General features: G+C 35.6%; 1 protein-coding gene across 1 annotated transcript in view; it reads left to right on the forward strand.

The window, feature by feature from the left end:
* The first annotated feature begins 3,989 nt into the window (after positions 1-3,989).
* Positions 3,990-27,206, forward strand: part of LOC106662856 (mucin-3A) — a 97,445-nt gene continuing 74,228 nt past the window's right edge. The window contains exon 1 of the mRNA XM_014387263.2: positions 3,990-4,104. The gene's annotated coding sequence lies outside the window, so the exon portion shown is untranslated. The remainder of the gene's footprint in view (positions 4,105-27,206) is intronic.

Here is a 27,206-nt window from a genome sequence, read left to right on the forward strand (position 1 = left end):
CGATTCTTTCTTTCCCCGTTTCACCTAGTTTCGGTTTCGGCATAATTTCGATAAATATTCGTTTCTTCTAGGTACATTTTTAATAGTATTTAATTTCTACAATAAGTCAAACAATCAAAACTGCATAGAACAACACAAAAATGGAAAAACACAGATGTTTACAACAATAATCATCTGTAATTTTCAGAAATACAGAAATAAAGATTAAATAAGGGGCGTCGGTGGCCGCAACGATATAGGCGTTGATCCGGCGCTCATTACTGTAAGGTAAAGGTCCCGGGTTCGAATCCAACGACCCTACGTTGAAACAAATGGGCTTTTTTTCAAAAACACCGGCACCCACAGGGTTGATATAACCTTTGCTGTTGCGAACCCTCGTTAAAAAGAAGAAGAAAAAAAAGATGAAGTAGTTACTAAATCACGTTTCATCATAAGATACACCTCCACTTCAAAGGCCACCGAAACTACCTTGAATACATAATAACCAGATCACGTAGGAAAACAAAACCTAGGACTGAACCCTTAATAACGTCAAAGCACGCCGAGGCCGACAAAACTTTATATTTTCTTCATAATTTACAAAATAGGCGAGTTATTAGTGTCTTCGACGTTGGTGTTATGCTCACAAATATGATCATAAAACGATGCATAGTCCTTTGGTTGAAATTTAAGAAGAATTCACTTATTTCGTGGTCCGCTTGACCAATTAATATATTACAATCAATTAAGGTTTTTAGTTGAGATAAAAAAGTCAATGGCAAGAGCGGGATTCGAACCCACGATCTTCGGCTAGATATGCCAATTACACGACATTTGAAAAATGGCAAAAAGGAGGGAAAACTCAAAAGGTGGGGTTGAGATAGGAAGTTGGTGTCCGAGTGGATCGAGGTCACGATAGCTCAAGTGGTAGAGCAGCGGCGTATTTAGCCGAACATCGTGGTTTCGAATCCCGCTGGTGCCATTAACTTTTTTATCTGAACTAAATACCTTAATTAATTTTAAGAAGAATTTAAAAATTGTCCGGTGGTGACAACTGACAATCTAATGTTATTCGATGATTTTATGAGATTAAATTATTTCACATTCTTACACTTCTCAAAAATTGAAAAAAAAAAAAAATGGCGATAAGTGTAGAATTGTGATATTTCTTCTTGAGGTGTGAAGGGTGACGAACCCGTTGTTTTTGCTGAACCTGTAGCGTCCGATCATTCTAGCCATTGATGGGGGAAAAGACCAACCTACAACTTTGTGTGAAGGCAGGTAGAATAAAAATTAACGAAGCGAAAAATTACGTCGATGACTATAAATAAGAACGAGGATACTCAAATTAATAAGCGCAAGGATCAAAAATATTATATTATTTACTCAGGGCAGATAGTCAATTTCTTAAATAAAAGTTTTAAAAGAAAAGGATATAGATCGAAACTTAGTTCAACGGAAACTTAGGGCGCATATATGAGTAACAGAGTAAAGTCCATAAAAATAAAAATAGGCATGAAGTGTATAGAATAAAAGGCAATACACCGTATCCAGGTCCAAACCACGAAGAGATGTGAATATGTTCTCATGGGCCAAAAATGGTGTTTTAATTCTGTATTTAGATAAATGAATGCCTGGGCAGGACTAAATCAACGAGGTTAGGTAGATCAGAATGACCATTCTAGCACTTTGAAGTTACTTTCAATTAAGCTAATTAATCAATAACTGTTCATTTTGAAAAATGTTACTGCCTGAAGATGTTTTCAGACGTTAAGGCGGTTGAAACAAAGAACCAAGATAATATTTCAAGGCTTAACTTTTCTACTTTATTGAGTCCAGACGCCGTTCTGCCGATTGGCCAGCCTGAGGATTGGCTTGACGTGGTCTTCTGGTTCTCGCTTGATCTTAATCGATCGAACCGTTGAACATGGAGAGAAGTACGTTCTTTAGTTTACATCGTCGCGAACAAGTAGAAATAAAACTTGAAGGAATAACCTAAAACGGAGTAAAACGGGTGCCGCGAACGATGTAAAGGGAAAGACTGACTAAATTCATAAGCCTAACTTCTCATGGTAACTGGCAACAACCAGGCGGCAGTAGCCCTAAAGATAAGTCAACTCGGTATACTTTATTAATTAGAAATTCGGCCGTCTTCGACATTCAGGTCCGCGAGTCTTGCTGGTTTGATCTGTCAGACGCATATATACATTTTGGTTCAACTGGCGCACCAGGAGGACCGGATACGAAAAATCTACATCCTCGCAGACCTCGACGATGTCAAAATTCAATTTTTGTGAAATGCACTATAAGAAAATGTATTGGCATTCTTTCATATTTCTCAGTGCTTCAAAAGGTCCTCCGAGAAGGTTTGTCGTGTTAGCCTACTAATCAAATTTAAGACCCTCTCCCTTAAGATGCTAAAGGGTCTTAATGTGTCAATTAAAAACAATGAAATATTTAGATCAGTTTTGAGCGAGGCTTCTTGGGGCCTTTTGGTTGTACTACATGGACTATTTATACACTATTACCCAAAGCCAGCAGATAACTCCAGTAACATCTATAGCTTTTAGCAGCAAGCACGCACAAGGTTATCAGCAAAATGGAAGCATAGTCAACTGTAGGGTTATGATCAACTCGTCTGAATCAAGACTAGTGTAACGACAAATATTCTTTCCGCCAATAACGATTCAAAGTGAACACGTCGACCGATATGCCATATATAACAGAAAACAAGAATCCGAGAGTACTCGTAAAAACCTCTACTGTCATACTAATCTACTGTTGATTCGATCCGCACTGTATGGATGCTCCATCTGGTATTCCGCCTCAGCGATATTGACCAAAAAAATACAAACAGTGAAATATGCAGGAACTATTTGGAATATGAGAAAGAGGACAATTAACAGTCGCCAAAGACTGGAACATACCCGATTTAAATCTAAACTCAACCATGGACCGCTTAACCAACTAAATACGTAACCAAGGGATGCTAAAAGGAAAAAGATTTTCATGGGATCATCACAATAACGCTAAACTTAAAAAGTAATGACTATGATAACATTTCCAATCTTAGTGCACGAAAAAAATTTACAGAATTTTTCCTACCTTTATGAACCACCATGTAGTGGGTGTTCTTCATCCTTCCATGAACCTACTGTATTAGTTAAAAAGTAATTATCAAAACATTAATGCACATCGTACAATAAAATTATTAAAAAAAGACTCGAAAGCTTAATAAAATTAGTTATCAGATAACTAATAATCGATGGTATTAGGCTACCAAATAGTAAAGGCCTGCTGCAATTCGGTGTGTTGGCGAGTCCTAGTGAAATCATTAAAGCAAAGTTAATCTGTTTAATTATTTCATGCTCTATTTACTTTTGCATCTTCACTTTTACTGACCATCAGAGTTATTAAACGTTATTTTTTGTTAGTTTTCGTTAGAAAAGACCAAGATACAGGGGCATCACCTCACAGAACTTAAGAAGGAAATGTCACAATTCAATTTTCTTAATTGCTGGGCCGGAAGTAGAACCAGGTATCTATCCAATAAGAAAGGTATGTTTCATCGTTATTTTCTATATTCAACATACAAAATTCTACATGTTCATGCGATAGTTTGGTGCAGATTTCCGATAGCATATGGATGTCCTTGATTGAAAATTCGCTTAACACCACAGAAGAGATATCAGTTTAAAAATTTGGATTTATAACGTCGAAAAGAACAAGAGAATTTGGAGGAAGAAGCTTTGATAGAAACTATAGCATTGATTAAGACAAAGCTAGTTGTTTTTTTGTACAGCATTGGATAGTGATTCAATATTGTACATAAATCAAATATACTTAGCCGGAACGCTACAAAATACTTCCTTCGAATTGATAAAATAAGAGGGAGGTAAAATAAATCCGTCTCCCCCATCCGCGTTGAATTTTGATGAAGGGTGGTGAGACCGTGAGAGGCCGCCGCCCGGGTGGGGGATCCTCGCGATTCGAATGGAATCCTCGCCGCGTAGATCTTCAGTCCATTTCGAGACGTGATTCCAGTAAGTGTCCGAAACGTCGAGGCAAGCCGAGAAGAGCCACCGTCCCATCTCTGGATTCTTATTTATTCGCGTATTTCTTAAGGTAAGCCCCTAGGACGTCAAGCACCTTTGCTACTCTTGTCGCGCACCCCTCTTTGACCGACCGTTCAAATCACCAGAAACCACCCTTTTTAGCTTATTTATTTATTGCTTGCATAAAATAGTCTGGACGGTATAATGATCAAAATAATATTAAATTAACACATAGTAAAATACAAAAGAATAATTATGAAGAAATTGCTAAAATTTTAAATATTCTATTAATTAAGTAAATAACTTAACTTATTAACACCGACAAAATAATCAGTTTTTCAATTAAATTGCCTTAAATTTAACTATATTTTATATTAAAAAATATATTTATTTGTATCATTTACGTTATAAAACAACGATAAAATAGAAGTAATTTTAAAAACGCCGCTTACAAAAATTATTGTTATTAAATTATTGGTACGTATTATTTTTTGATATTCATCATAATTCATCATTTTATCAAAATTTATTTTAATGGGATGGAGTTTATCATGAAAATCTCATAAACGTTCTATGAAGGGTGAAACTGTCGTACAGACGTAGAAAGCCAAATAAAGAAAAAATAGAACTAAAGTATATAAAATTTTTTAACATCTCCTCTTAAAACCGTTTAAATTTATCTGCAATTTTTTTTTTAGACGCAGTATAATATCTCAAAATGTACTAAATTGACCATTGAAATGTATTAATTATAATTTAAAATAATTTTATTACTTTAATTCAAAATCGTCATATTGCCCAATTGAAACATTAGACCTGTAATTAAATTATATGGTGGCAAAAGGAAAAGACTTCTTACTTTGTATTTTTTTTCTATATGTGATTTTCAACTGAGATATAATATTAAAAAAAATATAAAAAACTGTCAAGTTGTATATATTGTAAAAAAAATGACAGAGGAAGAAAACAAAATATGTCAAAATAATTTTATAATTTGTTTTTCACTACATAATAAAAAAAGAGGAAGCTACACGTTTTGACTATATCAAGTGTGGATACCTTTGCTTTACCATTGGATGTTTATTTGTTATTCATAGTAGAAAAAATGGCACCTAGAAGACAATCAAATCTGTAAGAATAGGGTCTTTTGTCCAATATTATGAAAATAAACAAAAAGAATTTGGATGTTTTCAAACGAGATAGCATCCCCTTGCTTTGCATTGAGGGTTATGTGTTAATTCAGTATAGAAAAAAGACACAAGAAGAAAGAAGATAAGCAAATATGTAATAATAGGGTCGTTTGTCCAATTTCGTAAAAAGAAAGCAAGAGTATATAAAAATTTTGATCGTATTGTACAATGATGTTTATTTTACGAGATGAGTTTACCATTTGAGGTTCATTCATTACTAATTGCAGATTGCAGATAATAATTTAAAAATGTGATTACATGTTTTTTTTCTAACGAGAAAGTTGCTCGATGGTCCTACATAATAGAATTTTCTCATTCCTTCGCTCCTTACAGCGAGCGTGTAGGCACGCCGCCGAATTTAAGAACGGTTCTCGGGTACAAGTTCCCTATTCCGCTTTTGGGAGGACGTGTTTTTTTTTATTGTATGTGTATCTGTTTGAGGGTTGAAGGTGAAATACATCGCCTCTCTAGCAGGGTGTTTTCAGGGTCAAAGACGGAATAAAAGTACCCCCATTTAAATTAGATTTCTAATAAACTAGGGTTAATCGATGGAGGAATATCCAGAACTGTCGTATTTATATTTGAGACTCGTATTTATTTGTGCGGTTACTTTGAGAAAAATGATAATCCATTATATTTCGTGATCTAATGTCCAAACTTCTTTCAATTAATTAATCTTTTTACGTAAGGTTTTGGTTGAAATGAAAAAAGCTAGTGCCACGAGCGGGATTCGAACCCCCTTCTTTCGGCTAATAACGCCGCTGCTCTACCCCTTGAGCTATCGCGACTTCGAGCCACTAGGACCAACTCCCCATCTCAACCTACAAACTTTCGAATTTTCCCTCCTTTTTTGCCATTTTTCAAATGTCGTGTAATGAGGATTCGATTCTCGGCGACATATGAAGTGGCCACGGTGAGCTGTTAGTGAAGTTATATTTCGTTCGAATCGTATTAAAATAAATTATGATAAAATATACATATAAATTTATGATGAATATCAAAAAAATAATATATACCAATAATTTTTGTAATCGGCCTTTTTAAAATCACTTCTATTTTATCGTTTTTTAAAAGGTAAGTGATACAAATAAATATGTTTTTTCTTATAAAATAAGTTTGGAATAAATTTAAGACAATTTAATTGAACAACTGATTTTTTCATCTATGTTTTTAATAAGTTAATTTATTTACTTAATTAGTATAATATTTAAAATTTTAGCATTTTTTTCATAATTATTCTTTTGTATTTTACTATGTGTTAATTTAATATTATTTTAATAACTGTACCGTCCAGACTATGTTTCAAGCAATAAGAAATAAGCTAAAAAGCTCAAGATCTAGTGAAATTGGGTCAAATTTAATATTTTCATTTATAAAAATTAATTGAAAAATGATAACGTAGAACAAAATAATGTAAAATGAACAGCCTGCTCTCAGTAAGTTTAACTTGTGCTTAAGAGCAGGAGTTTTGAGCTCACAAATAGTTCTATGCATTAAAAAAATGAAAAAAAAATAGATTAGTACAAATTAGTAGTTGCAGTGTTCAATTTATTTAACTATCGTCATTTTATGTAATGTTTTAAATAATTATATTATTAGTATATTACATATAAAAATGTCTCTTATTTAGTTATAAAATGTTTAAAAAAATCAAATCGTAAGAGTAAAAGGAATTTATATCAACTTTGTTTACTTTGTTATATGAACCTTAATGCTACAACATACGTATTGGTTTTATGCACGGAAGTGTTTACTTTAGGTACAATAAATCGGATTAACGCATTTGTTCTTGCAATGTAATTGAAGTTCATAATAGGTTTATGCTTATAAATACGAAGACATGAATACATAAAAAATAATCGTTTGACTTTTAACACTTTAAAATCAATATAAAGTTGTTTTGAGTTGTACCCATTATGTTTATTTTGCAACATTTTTATTATAGAATTTTGAGCAAGAATTATTGTAGAAATTTTAAATTTTGTAGTATCTCTCCTAACTAGGATCTCACATGTTATCAGGGATTGAGTAAATGCAAAATAAACACACTTCTTAAATCTGTCTGAAAAATATTTCTTAAAATTTTAAATTTATAAAATAATTTTCTAAACTTTTTTACCAAATCATCAATATGAAACTTAAAGTTAAATTTAATATCAAAATTTATTTGGAAATCGTGAGGTGCGGTCTGGTGTGATGTAGGTTTCAGAAATACATTTTCTTTATCGTGCCAACGTTTCGATCTTTGTTGAGATCATCTTCAGAGCTCAAAGAGTTTGTCTTCTGTGTAATTGTGCCATTCTTGCGTGTCGTGTCGAGAGTGCCCGCACGACACGCAAGAATGGCAGAATTACACAGAAGACAAACACTTTGAGCCCTGAAGATGATCTCAATAAAGATCGAAACGTTGGCACGATAAAGAAAATGTTTTTCTGAAACCTACATTACACCAGACCGCACCTCACGATTTCTAAATAAATAACGATTAACGTTCACTAATCACTACACATTTAATATCAAAACTTATTCCCAAATATTTTACTTGTTTGGAAAAGGGTATAATCAAGCATTTACAGTTAAATGTATTTACCCAAGAATGTGATACTATATTCATTTATGTCGTTTTGATTTGAGAGGCTAAATTTAATGATTTTTAGTTTTAAGTGTATTTAAAAGTAGGAAATTACTATGTAACCATTTTTAACTACTGTTATTTCCCCATTAACATATTTTATTATAACATCAAAATTTTTGTCTGAAAAAAGTATAGCTCTATCGTCAGCGAATCCCAATATTTTACCAGAAAGTTTTAGCTTAAAATCATTAATGTAAATTAAAAATAGCACAGGCCCTAAAACACTTCCTTGGGAACACCACTGCTGTGGATTGCTAAAAGTTTGGCTTATTTTTGCTTTTGCGTCCTATTCAAGAAATAAGATTTAATGAAATTATAAACTGATCCTTTGATACCAACATTGAAATGTTTTCAAGCAATACTGCAAGATCTACAGATTCAAACCTCTTTGAGATATCCAAGAAAAGTCCTATGACTTTATTTTTATTGTCAAAATCTTTTGATATGAAATCAGAAGCCTCAAAAAGTACATATTCTGCAGATTTGCACGATTTAAATCCATATTAGTGTTTAGGCGAATTGTTTTGTTATCAGAATAAAATCAACAATTCTTTTTGATTGTCACAATTGATTGAACAGAAGTCATAAATTCAAAGGTTTTACTGGTTTTAAGATAAAAATAAATTAAGTAACAAGAAATCAATTACAGACAGAATTAACTCGTCTGGGTTTATAAAAATCACTTAGGATTCATAAGCGTTCCTTGCATCACGAGCTGTCTGTTGCTCAAACCAGAAAATGATATTTTTCCCCTTTAGCCTCAACCTTTTCACCTCTCGAGTATAAACAGCGGAAAAAAGTTGAAAGTAAACAGAAAAACATCCATGGTCCAGACCGTGGTCTATTTTCTTTCATCTTCGGGTCACGACTCAACCGTGTACAATGGATCTGTTTCAATAATAAAAAAAAGAAAATAAAAGAAAATGACCCGGCTTCCTTTAACATGTTAATAGAAACGGCATAGACGGATATTAATGCCTTTGTAATACCCGGCGAAAGTGAGACAAGGCGGACCCCGATGCGCCGTTTTCGGAGATGGGCCTGCCGTGGTGTTTGTACATTTTCACTGCGAGTGTACTGTTGTGATGACACTCCAAAGACTTTCTTGGCGATTCACTTATAAATATGTTGAACGGATCTTTTGCCGTACATTTTATTCGTTTATTACGGGGAATTTGCATCTGAATGGTCCTGGATGGCAGAATTCATGGCAAAATCGTAGACAGCATTAACTATAATATAACCTCGATCTATGGAAATATTGTGAATAATTTACACGCGGAAACATTTTTTTGTTTTAAATCGTCGAAGTGATTTAAATGATAGTGTTAAAAGTGGCGGCCACAAGGTCTTCTGCACCTCGACCTGAGCAGATCTATTGCTGGCCATTTTTTTATAACTCACTGGCCATTTTTAATTTTTAATCAGCCTCCATAGCCTTGCGAGCGGCACCTTAGTGTAGGATTTTGCCAGCAGCTTTTCCTTTACGAATTGCAAGATCCGTACCTGCATAGAGTTTCATAAAAACATAAAATGTGTTCTTCGTTCTCCTCTTCTTCCTGGCAATTCCTACACAGTGTTTCTTCTGTCTTCTATATGTTGCATGTCTTTCTTCTTATGCCGCAGTGTCCTGCCAGGAGTCCGGGAAGAATCTTGGTTGCAATTTGAGAGCGTTGATCCTAATGCTTATTGGGAATTTTCCCTCGATGAAAACCTCCCAACAAGCGATTAATATTGTTCTCCGCTTCACTCTACACTACATCAAGAATTATCTCATTGTCGGGTTTTTTCGATTAAAATACGTTGTCTCACATCAGGATAAATTGCTTTCTTTAATTGTTTTCACAGATTTTCCTCGGTGTTTCTCATTGCGAAATTGGTCCCAATGGGATTTCGATGTCATATAATGAGCTCCATAACCCGGAACAAAAGCGAAATGTTCGCGAAAGGGTTTCTACTCGATTTGCAATTGAATTGCAATTCTAACCGAGGCACTTTACGAGCTTTTAATAGCTGTATGCCGACTGTGTCGAATCGACAAAATTTTAAACACCGCGTTTGTTTGTAGTTGATAAATCTTTAAAAACACAATTTCACTTTTTCACAAGAGCTATAAAACAATCCTGATTACATCATATAAATTTGATTGTAAATTATAAACTAGAATCATAGTCACTCGTCACTCAACCTGGTTGAATCGATTTTTATTTTATTGGATATCACATATAACCTAACGAACTTCTTATTAATTCGTATAACTTAGTGTTGTTGTTAAATTAACTATTAATTTAATTATTTTTATCCCCTCTTACATGACTACAAGGTAATGATAGTTTGACGTCTTGAATATATTTCCCTAAATATTCGAATAGTAGATGTCATGGTTGAAAGAATGAACAGTTTCTTCGACCTTGCTGAGGTGAAATATGCAAATTATTCTTTATAGAAAACCCAGGGCATGTAGACGGGTTCATACGTTCCTCAATATAGTTTCAAAAATATTAAATATTCGGAAAAATTATTTAGTTCATGTCCCATAATGGTTGCAATGTCTTTGGGACTGTACCGATCATTCTTATGCCATCAAGGGCGTTATTTTACCAAATACAAAATTTCAACGGATCACGTAAACTTAATTAAATTTTGTAACTAAATCAAAAATCAAATAAAGGCAGCATTAATTATATTTAGTAAAATTATTAAAGAAAACACTTCTTAGTTACTATTTTTTTTTTTTTTTGACTGGGGCTTCCGACATCTAGGTCATTTCAGCCCCCAACTATGTCTATATTCTATTAACCCTTTCAAACAATACATTCATACAAATAAATACATTCATACACATAAATACATCCATACAGTACACTCATTCGTGGAGTACTTGATATTCCTCCACGACCTATACTCAAACTAACCTAGATTTGGGTCGATGGAGTACTTTTATAAATATTCCGCCATCGACCCCGACTCATACGCTCTCAACGTTCGAGGGGCGATGATGGTGTTATATTTCACCCTCACCCCTCGCCATTCACGCTAATAAATACATGCACTCAGACAAAACATATAGACACACAACACATAAGACATACTATATACAATAAAAAAAAACCCAATTTCCCCTAAAAAGCGGAACAGGGGACTCTGAAACTCGCTACCGTGTTCGAGAACTCTTCGCAAGTTCGGCGGCATACCTACACGCTCTCTGTATGGAGCCAAGGCATGACACGCCTCTATTATGAGGGACACATCGAGCAACCTTTCTCTGCATAAGGGGCACCTGCTTGGGCTTTGGCCCAAAAGCAGGTGCCCATGTGTTAACCGCTTAGTTACTATTAATAAAATGCTTAATTACATTACACAATGAATTATATCTAACACCAATTGATAACTGCGCAATGAGTTTCAAATAAAATAAGATTAATCTGGGAAATTCGATTAGATTGATGCACGCCTTCAACCGTCATGATGTGTGGCGAGAGTTCATCACCTATGATCGAAATGAAAGTTACATGAGAATTGCCCACTGCGAAATAAATAAATTTGCATATTACCGAAATGAAAAATGAAATAATTCCAACTATCAATAAAACCTGTCTATCGCTCGTGCAGTTAGAAGGACTAAATCATAAGACATGACTGTTTTGTCAGCATTGATTTATTGATTTAACAAATGTGTAAATTGAAAAAAGTACTGCGGTATGGTTAACGACACCCAACGTTAGACAGATAGAAATAAAGTATACGATCTGCTCCTGTAAGATATGGAACTGTAATGATAATATTTGCAACGTCAGCAGTTCTGAGTATTGTATTCAAGGTTAGTAAATTGGCAAAAAGAAATGTAAAATGGTCTAGTTAACGAAACCCAGCGTGTAAACAGCAGTTGAATATGAAGCATATGACCTGCTACTATTAGACATAGAATACAGGATACCTTAATTTAGCAGTTCTATGTTCGCATCCCAGTATTGTTTTATCAAATTAATAGATAAGTAAACTGACCAGAATATATGAAAAGTGGTCTAGTTAACGAAACCTGTAAATAGATGGGTGTGAAGCATATGACCTGCTACTGTAAGAGATGGAATAGACAAAAGACTTGGCTCCTCAGGAGTTCTGGGTTCGAATCCCAGGATTGTTTGTAGACATTTAATAAATGAGTAAATTGAAAAAAAAGGTTGTAAAGGGTCTGGTTGACGACATAAAATGAACAGATGGACGTAAAGCATATGAACTGCTACTGTAAGAGATGGAATAGGCAAAAGACTTGGCTCCTCAGGAGTTCTGGGTTCGAATCCCAGGATTGTTTTTAGACATTTAATAATGAGTAAATTGAAAAAAATGTAAAGGGTTTGGTTAACGAAACCCAGCGTGTAAACAGATGGACATGACGCATATGACCGGCTACTATTAGACATAGAATACAAGATACCCCAATTTAGCAGTTCTATGTTCGAATCCCAGTAATGTTTTATCAAATTAATGGATAAGTAAATTGACCAGAATATATGAAAAGAGGTCTACCTATGCTACTGAAAGGGATGGAATAGACGAAAGACTTGACTCCTCAGGAGTTCTGGGTTCGAATCCCAGCATTATTTTTAGACCTTTAATCAATGAGTAAATTGAAAAAAAAGTTGTAAAGGGTCCGGTTGACGACATCAAATGAACTGATGGACGTAAAGCATGTGACCTGCTACTTTTAGACATTGAAAAGACGAATGGTTGCATTTGATACATCACTAGCTCCCGCTTCGGATTCCAGGATTGCCACTAGAATTTTATTTGAGAATAATTTGTTATTTTTTTAAAAAAGTTTTCTGCCCTCTAGTTTTTAATACCCAAACAGCAGGTGGACGTGGAGCATGTGACCTATTACTGTATGGCATTATCATAAATTTTCATATAGTCACTTTTAAAACTTTATTGTATCGCATTAACTTATTAATTTGGTGAACGTTTCAAGGCCTCGACGGGCTTTAGTGGGAGCACGAGTTGGCACATCCTCGAACATTCGAACGGCACTGCTTTCACTCTCGCCGTCCCCGTGGGAAAACTTTAAAGCAATCAGACGGACGGAAATATCGGTTTTAATCCGCAAAACATTGCAACAGAGGGATTCATTTTTTAAAACATTTTAATAATAAAGTCGGATTTTAACACATAATACATATATTCAAGTTGTATTATCTATATGTTGACTAACTTCCGTTTTATATGCTTTCTATATTACAGAGAAACAATTCTGAAGGTTCTACCGCGTATTCGTACGGGATTGCGTTGATGGGGGATTTATCACAACCAGTAAGCTAAATTGAGGTATAGGAACGTCATGTTCCGAAAGGAAGAAGTACGCGCTCCGAGATTATCCCCTTTCCAACTTGTATTACTGCATTTCTGCAGAAGAGCTCTTTTTCGTCAATTGCCCAATTATGTCAACGTACCATTACATAATTAACCGAGTTTGAAGCTGTCAATTTCTCACACGTTCACTTCGTGACATAACCTATGCGGACCGGTAGCCCCTGACTTGCAACCTATGACCCGATCCCCTTTCTAATCTTCCTGCAATTTTCTCTGCAGATACCTCGGCCGTTAGAAAAGAAAAAGGGACCTCGCAAAAACCTAGTAGTAGCTTTTATTTGAATTATTAGTGGACAGGTATCGGTACGTACTTGACGAGTCTTATCAAGCACCACTCACCCTTGAACCTGAAAATTGCAATTTTGAGTATTCATCTCAGCAGATTGCACATAAAAATACTAAAACAACTACATTAGTCAAACCAAGAGGATCGAAAACGACTAAACTATGGGACGAGTATGCTGTATTTACCATGTTGTCCAGATCATGATCTTCCTCTCCTCGATGTTCTAGGCCCTTCAAACATGTTTTGACATTCAACCCAGTGTTATGCAAAAAACAATGATATAAGATGATCGAAAACCAAACTTTGGTCTAGGTGTGGCTTAACGCTCCGGTAAACTTTGATCTTCCTGACCTCCATTTTTTCACTATCAGACGAGTTTTGACATTTAACACAGCACATAGCAAAATTCAAATGAGAATCAGAGAGATTAAATAGACCAAACTGCAAATTTAACCATGTAAAATTTAAGACATTTCACGATTTATGAAGTTCAACGACCCACAGAATGACGATAGATCATCAAAACATGACAATATTTCACATACACAATTTAGTTAACATGTAAAATTTAAAAATCTTTTAAAAGTGTTGAATTGAAAACCGGAATGGAGTACTTGTCTAGGATCTACTGGGTTACTTTAAACCAAATTTTTCTATTAATTTCAACGCCCACACCACCGACTTTTGAACCAGGAAGCGTTCATGTTATTAAGATCCCATCGTAACATTTCATGAAAAAACGAACACGAGCATAATTCGTTATAAAGTTTATATAAACATAAAAACAACTTTCCGAAGTAAGAAGAAATTTACTTAAACCAAAACATGTATGGCAAATCGCACATTTATTATGGAATGAAAATAACGTGAAAATTTGAACTTTTGGACATAAAATATCAACAATTATGACAGTACTGTTCTAATAAAATTTTGATATTTTATCATTTCAAAAACTTCTAAATATAAAAGTATAAATTCTCCTTCTTAAGTTACTTAAACGTCTTATTATTCCTAATAATCAGCCGATAATCTCGATTATTCATAAGAATTACGCTCTCTAGCTGCCCCGACTAAATGACTTCTGTAAATTCGGTTTGTTCAGATTTTTTTGACTGATTCATGCCTTTAGATTTTCGTTCTTTGATCATGGAAACTATTAATTTAAAAACTATTCGTCAATTACATCTAGTTTCATTAACATGTGAATTTTTATTATTTTCCACTTTTGTATGTGCTTTTTGTTTAAACTAATTTTTCAGTTTGAGTTGTCATTTCCTTATTTTTTCAATTGTTTATTTTATTTTATATTTATTAAATGCTCGTGTATTCGGGTAAAGGGCGTTATATTATGTACGTTACACCTTACTGCTTTAAAATAGGGCGTTTTTAATGTGTGATGCTGAAAAACAAAATTAAATTTAAATTGATAGCGTTGTTTTTAGACTTTAGAATCACAGCAACTGCTAGGGGAAAAATGAAAATTTTTGAAAAATATATATATTCTCAGCCATACACGTCAGCTTCCAGGGTTCCCACAAAGAAGTTTACACAATTTCTTAGCATGAATGAAATTAAGGCTGCAATTTTGCGATAAAACCCTATAAACACAGAATATGATGAAATTAAGAAAACCAGGTCAAAAATAAATCGCAAGGGCCACAAGCGCACAAGCGGAAGTTGTTTATCTGAAAATACAGGTCGAACTCGCGCAAAACGTGGCAGATAAATATGACAACAATCGCGTCCTCATGATTCAACTTCTATTCAAATTATGTGGAAAGTTTAAACAGGTTTTTCTTCGCAAATTCCCTCACAAAATGATCCATTTTTGATTTGAAAACTATTAAAGATTTTATTGTATTTTAATCAGCAATAGCAAGTCCGGCTTTCCCATTTCTTTTTCGATAGAATTCAACCCAATTTCTCTATTTATTTATACAGCGGCGCGCATAAATCGTAAATGTTGGCATCTTTTGAGCGAAAGACATCACATCACCATAGCATTACAACAGATTAATTTCTTGACATAATATTTATTATTGCAAAAATCTTTTATTGTGTTTATAGTGTCTGTGACAATTGAACTAATGCATTTTCTCTCTAGTCTGTATTTTTTTATATATATAAGTCAATATATATAAGACGGGATTGAAAAAGTGGTAATACTTATGATAAAATTAGAAAAGTTTTAGCAAACTAATTCATTACAGTTATCATACATTTCAACAATGTTTATGCTAAAAACATTATAGAGCATTGCGCAGTAATCCAAGACAAAGGCAGGCGCCTTGCCTTAATGATGCAAAAAAATTTTAAACTTTTATTTGTACCCTAAACAAGTTCATATTACAAATACTATCACAAAACGTTTTTCCAAACGGTCACACCAGTGTGAAAGATAAGGCATCAAGGTGATTTTGATTAAGGCGACCTGGGGGGTTCTAGGGTTGGGAATGTGAAGAGATGGGTCGAGCAGTTTGGTTAGGGTGGAACGAGAGGTTGGGTGTGAAACTATGGGAAGCGGGAACGATCGGTTCGTGGGCAAAAGGAATGTTGAGGTCGTTATGGATGATGGATGACGTAGTGTGGACCTTTGGACACTCAAGGGGGGCCGCGGTAGCCGAGTGGTTAAGGCGTCAGACTCTCGGCTAGTAGATCCCGCGGTCGTGGGTTCGATCCCCACCGTCGCCTCTGGACTTTTCTGACGCCTAAGGGGACCGGTGGCCGCAATTGAAAGAAATTGACACGGCACTCATCAATGGAAGGGGCGGGATCGGATCTCAGCGACCCTGAATTTGGTCCCAACCCCCTTCAAAAATGAGTTTCTTCGATGGAAGAACACCGGTACAACGGGGGCTCAAGTTCACATTTGTGTTGCGAGCCCTCCCCCAAAATATGGAGCCGGGGATAAAGTACAATAAGCTGTACAGCTCAGCTGCAGTGCTCAGGAGGGAACTCCTCCAGTCCCTGGTATCCAAAATCCAAAAAAAAAAGATTATCATCTAGAATGATTAGGAGAACCCCAAAGTTTCACTCCGTATGTTCCAAGTGGACGAGTAAAATGTTTAATTTTTAGTCCATGAAATCTTTGAATATGTCAAAGTCTTCTGTTGAGTTGTTATCTCTTAAGTCTTGTTCATGTCAATCTGCTGTCTAAGTATTTGATTTGAATGGAAGTCAGTATCTCATTGCTGTTGATGGACAGTGGAGGGCAAAACTTTTTTCAGTGTAAACATATACTGAGTATATTTTTATTCAGTCTTGTCATCTACTTTTTGCACCAGTCGTAGATAAGGTCAAGGTTTTTTCGGTTGTTGGCGGTACCTTTAATTATAAAGGGAGTAAAGCTTAAAATAAAATTCTACTAATTTAAGCATCACACTTCAAATCCACTTTTGGCTCATTTATTTTTTGCTGTTTTATTAACCAAAGCAAACAAAAGCAAAACACGCAGTATAAAAGTTGAACAGAATCAGCCAATTGAGTTGTTTACATTTTTCAATTTTGGTTTAACTTTAAAGAATGATTCATGACTTGAACGAAAAAACGAACAACTGAACGGTTTGTCGTCAATTTTGTTGACTCGAAGGTTCCCACGACAGATTTCATTCAACTTTATTTGATCACCTTTAACAGCAAAAGTTGAATCGTGTGAACGTTAACACAAGGTCAACAAATATTCAGACACAGAAGACAACTTTGGGCATACTCGCAGAAGTATTTTTACAAAATTTTGAAGGGAAATATTTCACCTAACTTTCTATTACAAAACACACACACACACACACACACACAAACGCGTCAATGGCTTTCTTACTATAGTAGACGTCAACATGTATAAATTTCCCGAGCTGAACAATCACTAAAACTGATTACGACATTTTATGGTAGCACTAAAATATGTGTCAGATCGACTAAAAACAGTACCTCGTACTGGCTAAAGGCAAATACGAAAACGAAACAATAACAACTACAACACAAACACGATTACAAAATAACGAACACAACGCACACACACAAAATAGACACTAAATACGTATATACGGAAAGAAATGTAGAACCTATGAAATCTAATTAACAAATTAGGAAATAAAAAAGCAATGAAGGCCACGAATGCAGTCGGAAAACTACTGATAAAACCGACCCTCTTGACAAAACTGAAATATACGCTAAATATGCGAATTCCTTATTCAGGCAGATCCAAAAATAAAAGACAGTTAGAAAGAACATGTAAAGACATGTAAAGTTTAGGGACAATGACGGAAAATCAACCTACGCGATTCACCTTCCAGAATATAGTCAGGAACTCTCAATAATAAAGACAAGGATGAAACTACTACACAACGTTCAAACAGGACGAAAAATGAACACGAACTTGAAAATTTATTAAATTTAAAACTAGCTGATTTGAAAGCTGCGTCTTTCTGAGTTACGTTGAGAAAGAAGTGCCGAAATGTCTAAAAAATTAAATTGTATAAAACGATTTTCTTATTCTGCAACAGCAGCAGTTTAGGCGAAATTGGATAAACGGAATATTAATTTTTGTAAAACTTATATAAGATGTATAAATAGGAGTTATATATTATATGTTTCTTTTAGGTTAGTGATGATTACACATGTACGAGTTGAGCCTATAACTCCTAGCAGTGCACCGGCAGTTCAAGCTTTTGTAATACATAATAAATTATTCATAGGCCTCGAGAATCACCTACCCCGGGTGATTTTAGTCGGGAGTCAGACCTCGGCCTTATCCGTTCAGCCACCTAGGTCAGCCTCCAATGGCTTTCAACTAGGTCATTTCAGGTCCCGACTCAGTTTGTTCCCAAATCCAAACCCATTCACAAAATCACTCGTAAATACATTCTTTCTTATTTACACACATTCACTTATTACTCGCAAAGTAAGGGCCCTCCATCACCCTTTACCCGAAAAAGAACCTAATTGAGGGTTCATGAGTATTCCGCCGTTAGTCGCACAAAGCTAGCCTTGCTATATACAATAAAACAACCCTGTTTCGTCCAAAAATCGAAACAGGAAACCCAGATAATCGAACTCAAGCACAATTCTCACTTTGGATGGCAATCCTACACGATTTCTGTATAGGTACCTAGGCCTGTGTTTACATGAAGGACACCACGCGGTTTATTGTTCTTTTAAGTGTTAATTCATGTAAATAAATAAATGGCTGAATGAATTAGTAAATAAATCTATTGATTAAAAGATGAGAAAGAACAGAGAGAAAGAAAAAGAAAAAGAGAAAGAGAGAGAAAGTGAGAAAAAGTGTGATAAAGAGAGCGAGAGAGTCGGAGAGATAGAGAGTAGAGGAGGAGAGAGAAAGAGGCGGAGCGAGAGAGAGAGAAAGTGAGTGAGTGGGAGAGAGAGAGAGAGAGAAAGAGAGTGTGAGATAGAGAGACCGAGAGTGTGAGAGATAGGGAGTGTGAAGAGACTGAGAGATACACGAGGGAGAGGAGACAGAGAAAGATCAATCAAGAGTGTGTGTGTCTGTGTGGGAGAGAGGAAGAGAGAGAGAGAGAGAGAGAGAGAGAGAGAGAGAGAGAGAGAGAGAGAGCAAGGGAGTGAGAGAGAGAGGGTGAGAGGTTTGTTAATAAACATGCAAGCATGTACTTATTTCTACAATCTTAAAAAAGGAGGAAAACTATTTAGATTCAGTGCCCATCAAAGCGATCACGGTATTTTATATTTTATCTGTTTTATTAATTTGTTACACCTATTTTAATTGTTTAATGGAGAGCAGTTCAAATTGAGTAATGGCAACAAACTGCTGCTGCCAAACTGGCCGCTATCGCGATCCGTGATGAACCAAAGAAAGGCTACCCGATTATCCCTCAATCTTCGGATAACGCGCATTTGCATACAAAACCGCGATGACATTATCACTATGAAACGCATTAATAACTGAAACGGTGATCAGATCGTTCTTTGACTAAGTTCAAAGAAAGTGAAAGCGATTTATCACAATCCAACGTGGGTGCAGGCCGCTTCTTCCCAAACGACACGGCATGTCATTCTCGAGCAATAAATTAAAACCCCTGGGAGACAAATGATTCGTTTCCCGGTTCGTTACAGAACAGTCAAAATGGAGAGCGTCAACTTTGATGTTAATATACACCATCAATATTAGAGGCAAAAAAAAATTAATTTCGCAATTTTGACTAATGCTCAGTTCATCACGCTTAGCCATAAAGCATCCCGAAAATCGCTTTTACATTCCCGACCACAGTTTGGTGTCATCAAAGAATTTCAGCGTCTCTTCTCCCTTTTGCACGATTTCATTTTATATCAATGGCACCAGTGAGCCAATACGACTTGTTCTACTCTGCTGACAACAGGCCAATTCTTCTAAATCGCTCTCTCCAAAAGTTCCGTAGGATAGAATTTCTCTTTTTTTCTTTATTCAGTTTTTTCACCGGCGGCAGAACAGCGGTGTAATTCTTTAAATATTTCGTCCTTTCCGTTTGTTATCAAATTCGTTATTACCAATATACGTTTTACATTGTATCTCACCAGCAATGTCGCTTATGTTCTGAAAATCGTTCTTAAAGTGAGATAAGAATTCCACACTCATTCTTGAAGTAGGAAGAGGTTTTCTAAATTTTTTCTATAATTTAAGTTAAACATTTAAGCGTGTGATACTTGGTAACCGATTTACATAAAACCCCAATAGAGATGACCCAGTTCTAAAAAAAAAGAGCCCTCTTATATAAAATATGAAAAGATGAAATACACATGTGAACGTGATGTGTATGTTATTTCATGATTACGAACTGAAAAAAAATTCTTACGTAAAATAATAGCAAAGGAGATGAGCCTTACAGTAAAGAAGCGAAATGATTAACCCAGATCGCAGGCCGGATTCAAACGAGTTCTTATATCGGTGGAGCCAGTACCAGTACTAACTAGATATAGTTAAATAAGAAAATTTTGGAAAAACTTGAACGATTTGGAAAATTTTCTTTTCTTAAGTAATTATTCAAGTCTTATTATGTATCAGTTTTCTGTAATTTTTATACCTTTTGTACCACACTTATGTTTTAACCACTTTCACTTCAAATTGACGAAATTTGTGTTAGGATGAACAGTTTGTGTGAGAATCAACAAATTTCCGACAACGGTATAAAAGATTTCTTCTTTGACAGTGTAGTATATATTATATAGAAATTTCAAATCTTTTAGAAAAAAATGTATGTACATTTTTGTTCATTAAGAGGCAATATTGCATCCAATTTTGTATATTTTTAAATCCATTATATTTAGTGGTCTATTAACCAAATTATTCTTTCAATTAATTAATGTTTTATGCAAGGTTTTTGTTGAAATGAAAAAATGAAATGAAATAAAAAAATAAATAAATAAATAGAAAAAATGTATATACATTTTTGTTTATTAAAAGGCAATATTGCATCCAATTTTGTATATTTTTAAATCCATTATATTTAGTGGTCTATTAACCAAATTATTCTTTCAATTAATTAATGTTTTATGCAAGGTTTTAGTTGAAATGAAAAAATGAAATGAAATGAAAAAAAAAAAAAAATAGAAAAAATGTGTATACATTTTTGTTCATTAAAAGGCAATATTGCATCCAATTTTGTATATTTTTAAATCCATTATATTTAGTGGTCTATTAACCAAATTACTTCTTTCAATTAATTAATGTTTTATGGAAGGTTTTAGTTGAAATGAAACAGTCAGTGCCAGCGACTGGAGCGGGATTCGAACCCACGACCTTCGGCTAAATAGGCCGCTACTCTAACCATTAGTGATATCGTGACTTCGATCCACTCGGACCAACTCCCCATCTCAACCTACAACTTTTCGAATTTTCCCTCCTTTTTGCCATTTTTCAAATGTCGTGTAATCAGGATGCGATTCTCGGCGACATTTGAAGTGGCCACGGGGAGCTGTTAGTGAAGTTACACTTCGTTTTACTTATTAAATCCATTATATTTAGAGGTCTATTGACCAAATTACTAATTAAATAATCTTTTTATGTAAGGTTTTAGTTGAAATGAAAAAGTTAGTGCCACGAGCGGGATTCGAACCCATGAACTTCGGCTAAACTGCTGCTCTACCACTTGAGCTATCGCGACTTTCGTATGTTATGTGCACTTAGGCAAAAACCGAACACTCGTATTTTGCTGTATAATTTAAAACACATGTACAACTATCATTACATTAATTACAACATACTTATCTTAATATAAACCAAATTGAGCTAAAACCTATATTCATGAGTTTTAATAAAAATGATTAAATTATGATGATTTGAAAGAAAATTCATCACATCACCAGAAAATCATTTAGTGATAGAATAAAACTTAAATAACAATTTATTAATTAGTTTTGCTCTTAATAAAGCGTATAACCTCCTCTGGCCTCGCGGAGGGGATTAAGTCTCCCAGGCACCGAGTAAATAAGCGATCACATTTTGTGTTGTCAAACAGGTGCCATAGGTTTTCTATGGTATTCATGTCAGAAGAACGTGCTGGGCAATTCATTCTGGTAAACCATATACTCTTAAAGAAATGGGTCGAGCAATCATACTTTAACAGGAAGTTGTCCCCAATCGATAAGCGAATGGGACCACAGCTTCGAGAAGAATTTCCTCAATGTACCTCAGTGCAGTCAAAGACCCTATCTGTGGGATAATCAGTTTTGCAAGGACTCTGACGTTGTACCATATCTGCAAAAGGCTGTGACTCACGTATGCCCTGTGACAGGAATTATTACGAAATAAATCTTCAATTAGTTTAGTTGTCAAATCAATCATAGCTAATCATCAAACTGCTGAGAATTGGCTCTGGATCATCATATACTGGGTCTGTATACATTCGTGGGTTAAGATGCCATTTAAACAATTTTCGGAATTGAGCCATCTTCAGAGAGAAATTCGAGAAACACATTTTTAACTGATGTAAGACAGTAATGCGTTAAGGCGTCACTCTCGGCTAGTATCGTAGTATACTCGCGCGGTCGTGGGTTCGATTCCTACCGACGCTCTGGACTGTTTTCAGACTCCTAAGAATCCCTTACACGAACTTGGTTTAAACTCAATTCAGTTCCAACCAGTTTTTATCCTTTGAATCCAACGATGATCCTGGTTCAAAGGGGTCCGTAATGAAAAGTACAAGGCATCCATAAATAGAAGGTCTGGGGTGAGATCGGAACTCAGCGTCCCTGAATTTATTTCCGACCACTTCGAGAATACGTTTCTTCGATGGAAGAACACGGGCTTACCATGGGCTCAATTCACATGTTGCAAGCCCCCAAAAATCGAGCCAGGACAATATGCTGCATAGAGCTGCAGTGTAGGAGAAACTTCTCCAGTTCCTGGTATCCACCACAGTAAACCAAGACAGTAATTCATTTGTAAGGCAACACAAGCTAGTCAATCATTTGTTCATCGTAGCTTGACAGAACAAATCAGCCAAGACAGACAAATCTATATAAAAAGGAATGAACGAACTACTGAGTAAGTAACTTGCAGGTCTAGGAGATCACCTGGGCTGACAAGGCAAAACATACACAATAGACTAGGAAACCATCAAACTACTTAGTAATTATTCAGGATATTAATCGTCATTTAGTTCTGTCTTTATCTAGACGTACGAACCCTCTGGATTCGTGGTATTGAAACCTATTTTATGATCATCATCAGGGCAAAGCAACCTTAAATATGTTTACAGATAGACATATTTAAGTTTTTACAGGCGATCTTAAATTTCCTTGAAGGCCGAGTCCAACATTGCCAAGGACTGTACTTATATTGAAATTCCAAAAACAGCCAAAATAGACATATCAAAATAATCGGTAGGAGTACACTTTGAATAACTTGCAGATCATGTAAGTGTTCCCGCAGTCTCGCAACCAAAAACATCCAACATAGACAGACTAGGTTCACAGGAAATAAGAGAAATAAATTAGTGTATAGCCGCTAGCAGGATATCACAGTAAGACAATGTTTTGACAACCAAATAATGAAACTGTACTACCAATGTTAATCATTAATAATATTTTTCGCGATAAAAGATATGCATAAAAAAATAAAAATGTGGATGGAATAAGAAAAGAAGAAAATTAGACTTCCCTTCAAAGATGTTTGTCTGCGACATTTGTACCTCCTTGTAAAATAGTTTACAAAACAAATCGTTGCGATCGCCGATTTCGACTTTTGCCCGTTTTGTTTGAACAGCAGTTCTGCACGCAAGCTCAACACCTTCGTGACTTAATTACCGCCCGAAAATAGGTGACTCGGTTAAAAATCTCTTCCTCGAGCACTGTGAGAAAAACGGGATTCCGGGTCCCCGTATTGTCTCGGGTCGGGTTATGTCAGAAGAGGAATTGTGGGAACTGCAGTTATATGATGAACCCCATTAAGATCTAATATACAGACAAGAAGAGACCCGTCAGAAAACCAACAAATAAATGTCAGCTCCTGGCATTTTTTGTCGCACATAATGAGTTTTCAGATCGACAATGTCATAAGAAAAGCATAAAAACAAAAGCAAATATCACGATAATGAATTTTTCGATGTTTATTTTGTTCTATTACTTATCACAATCGGATATTTTGCACATCATTGTTTTCTAAATTTTGTTCGTTTTCGATCATCCTGGTCAGCCTACCCTGCTTGTTTCGGAAGATTTTGGTCAAATTAAATATCCTGCGAGTTGAATTCACTTCATTAGTGTCCATCAGATGCGTTTCAGGCAAGATACAACACTGAATAGACGATGGTAGGGGTGTATATAAAATTATCTGGGTTTTTAATAATCAGTATATGCACCCTTCGTTAGACGAAAATCATGTTTCTACAATATTTTTCTTGTGTAAGATTTGGTAAAAGAAGGCTTGATGCACATAACAAGCACTGTTTGTTTCATTCGTACAATTAATAAGATTATAAAATCTTTGTAGTTTTGCCTTTTTCCGATCATTCTGTCTGCCTAGTTTTGCTGTTTTGGTTTGTCAAAACAAAAGCACACTTATCCTTCAAGCTGCTGATTTCTAACTTATTTTTGTCGTTGCCTGTCATACTAGTCTGCTTATCTTGGCAATTTTTGTATGTCAAAGCATCGGAATAGCTGAATGAACTGCTAGCTTTTGAATTACCTGGTTCTTTGTTCGTTTTATATCATATTGGCCAGGGAATCCTCGCTCTTTTAGATTGCCATACCATGGGAATTTTTGGTTGATCTGAAAATAAATGAAAACCGACTCCGTAGTCATTTCCGATTATCTTAATCTGTCTATTTTGGCAGTTTTGATATTTCAAGGCAAATACAGGACTACGCTGAATAATTACTATAAATAGTCTTTTCTGTCATCCTAGCCTACTGTCTATGGTTTGTCTTGACAGACCAGGTGAACTCCATGATGATGTGCGAGTTATGCGATAACTTACTCCGTAGTTTGGCCACTCCTCATTGAACTGTTTTGGTATGCTGTACAGTTACTAAGTAGTTTGGTCGTTTTTTGTCATCTTTTTTTATCTATGGTTTCCATTGTCACACCAGTTCAACGTCTTATTATATTGATCTGTGTATCTTGGCTGGTTTGATCTGTCAAGCCACGGTGAACAACTTGATCATTTACTGGCCTGTTAACGGGATAAGATGTCATGCAAACGCATTTCGAACTGCCTTACATCTGTTCAAAATGAACGAACAGATTGAACTGATGTAAGGCAGTTCGAAGTCAACCTGCGTTTAGGTAACATTTAAACCCGCGAGGGTATACAGACCAAGTACACTCACCCAGTTCTCAGTAGTCCGGTGATTTCCGGTCATAATTGTCAGCTCATTTTGGCGGCTTCGACGTTTTGCCATCATCATTAGTTCCTCGTGGAAGATGAATGAACTTAAACTCACCAGTTTCCCACCGAACCAACGAGACTAAACGGACCCAGAATATAATAAGAATCAACAAATTGCAGATTAACCACCTCGCGAACATTTTGCAAATATTGAAGACAAACATATTTTATTGCAACATTGTCTACAGGGGAGAATCTGCAAAGTAAACAGAACGACGCTCAAACGTGTCGCACTATCTGAATATATCACTGTGCAAAGTTTATGCATGTGTGTTTTAAGTGTTGTTTGTGTGTAAGCAAATACGTGTCTCAAGCGTGTAAGAAACAAAATTCCGTGTTTTTTTCATGTTTAACGCCGGTTTGCCTTAAAGGGGATAATTGTCTAATGAGAGTGGTCGCGGTTGATTACTTCAGCAAGACCCAATCATTATCCTCCATTGCGCCTCGATCGTCGGCCGAGCCTGCACAGCTATTACCAAACCGCTACCAGGTTTACTCAGTTTTGCCCGACAACTAAATTCGCCGTTTTGATCATAATCAATCGGTTCCGTCCGGTTCAGTCACCAGTTGACCCTTGGGTACAGATTTCTTTCAGACCGTTTTAGCGAGATTGCTCACAAAAAAGGAAACACTCTCTGGGGGCGGAGAAACGCTTTAGACGTGTTAATTGCGCAGACAATGAGAATTACACTCAGTGTGTTAACCGGGTTCAAGGCCGTTGATACCATCAGGCACATCCTCTGACCCAATCTTCACTTGCTGGGTACGCCGGAATTGAAACTAAGAAAAATCTGGATAACTATCAACTTCCGTCCAAGGTCCTTCTTCCAACCAGAATTTGTTGGTATCCAATTAATCGTAAAGATCAGGACTAGATTGATGATGATGATTGATCTTGGTAATGTCTATGGGTCCAGACAAGGCTTATTAATTATTGATTACCTGAAAAAAGCATAGTTTTCTTTTCCAATAAGTAACGAGCAAATTAAATGCCATCATAAACTTTAATTTTAAACAGGCTAATAAGCGATTTTTTATTATTACTTACATATAATAAATTATGACATAGAAAGCTGAACTTTTTCGATTTCTCTTGATGAAAATGCTTTTTTTTCTTTACTTAAATTTTTATTTTCAATAGGTTTTGATGAACTTTTTAAGGGGAGGTTCTTTAATTAAAGTAAGTAACGTCTGGAAACGATCTATGATAATCTAACGAATCTATGATGGGAGTCAATAAAGAAACGATTGTTGATAAGCGAGAGGCAGAGGCTGATTTTTTCTTAAGTTATAAAACAAATTAATGAAATTTTTTGTATGAAAGTTAATTTCATGGCGAAACACGCCTGACTGACCAAAACAGCTAGGATAGGCAAAAAATGATTGAACAAGATAAGCTATAGATTCAAGACCGACTTCATTCAGTTGGTATAATTTCAGATTGATTTATACTTTTAAAAAAGGTATGCTTGAAAATAAAATTAGAAATGCGTTTTATTAGTCTTGTACTATGCAGGTGTTCTGGAGATGGTCGTATTGATCTTACTCCACGGTTCAGCAGTTGTTTCCAAACATAGCAGCCCGAGATGTATCCTGCCAAATTAATTACGAAAAGCCGGTGAAAATGGTTAACCCGTTCAATGGGCCAGGGGTTGCGTACTCCGTTAAGTAACCGGGTATCATCGTCTTGAGACCTGGCGGAGCAAAACGCGATGCCGTTCGCCATTGTCTGGGTTCAACAATGGCTCCCCTCTTCAGATTAAGGGTATCGCTCGACATTAGCCTCCATTTTCGGACCTTCGGAGGATATTGCCAATCTCGGTTCACCCAGTGCCCCACTCACTCGTTGGATAACTG

This window comes from Cimex lectularius, unplaced genomic scaffold, assembly GCF_000648675.2.
Source record: "Cimex lectularius strain Harlan isolate CLEC.00 unplaced genomic scaffold, Clec_2.1 scaffold45, whole genome shotgun sequence".
Lineage (NCBI taxonomy): Eukaryota > Metazoa > Arthropoda > Insecta > Hemiptera > Cimicidae > Cimex > Cimex lectularius.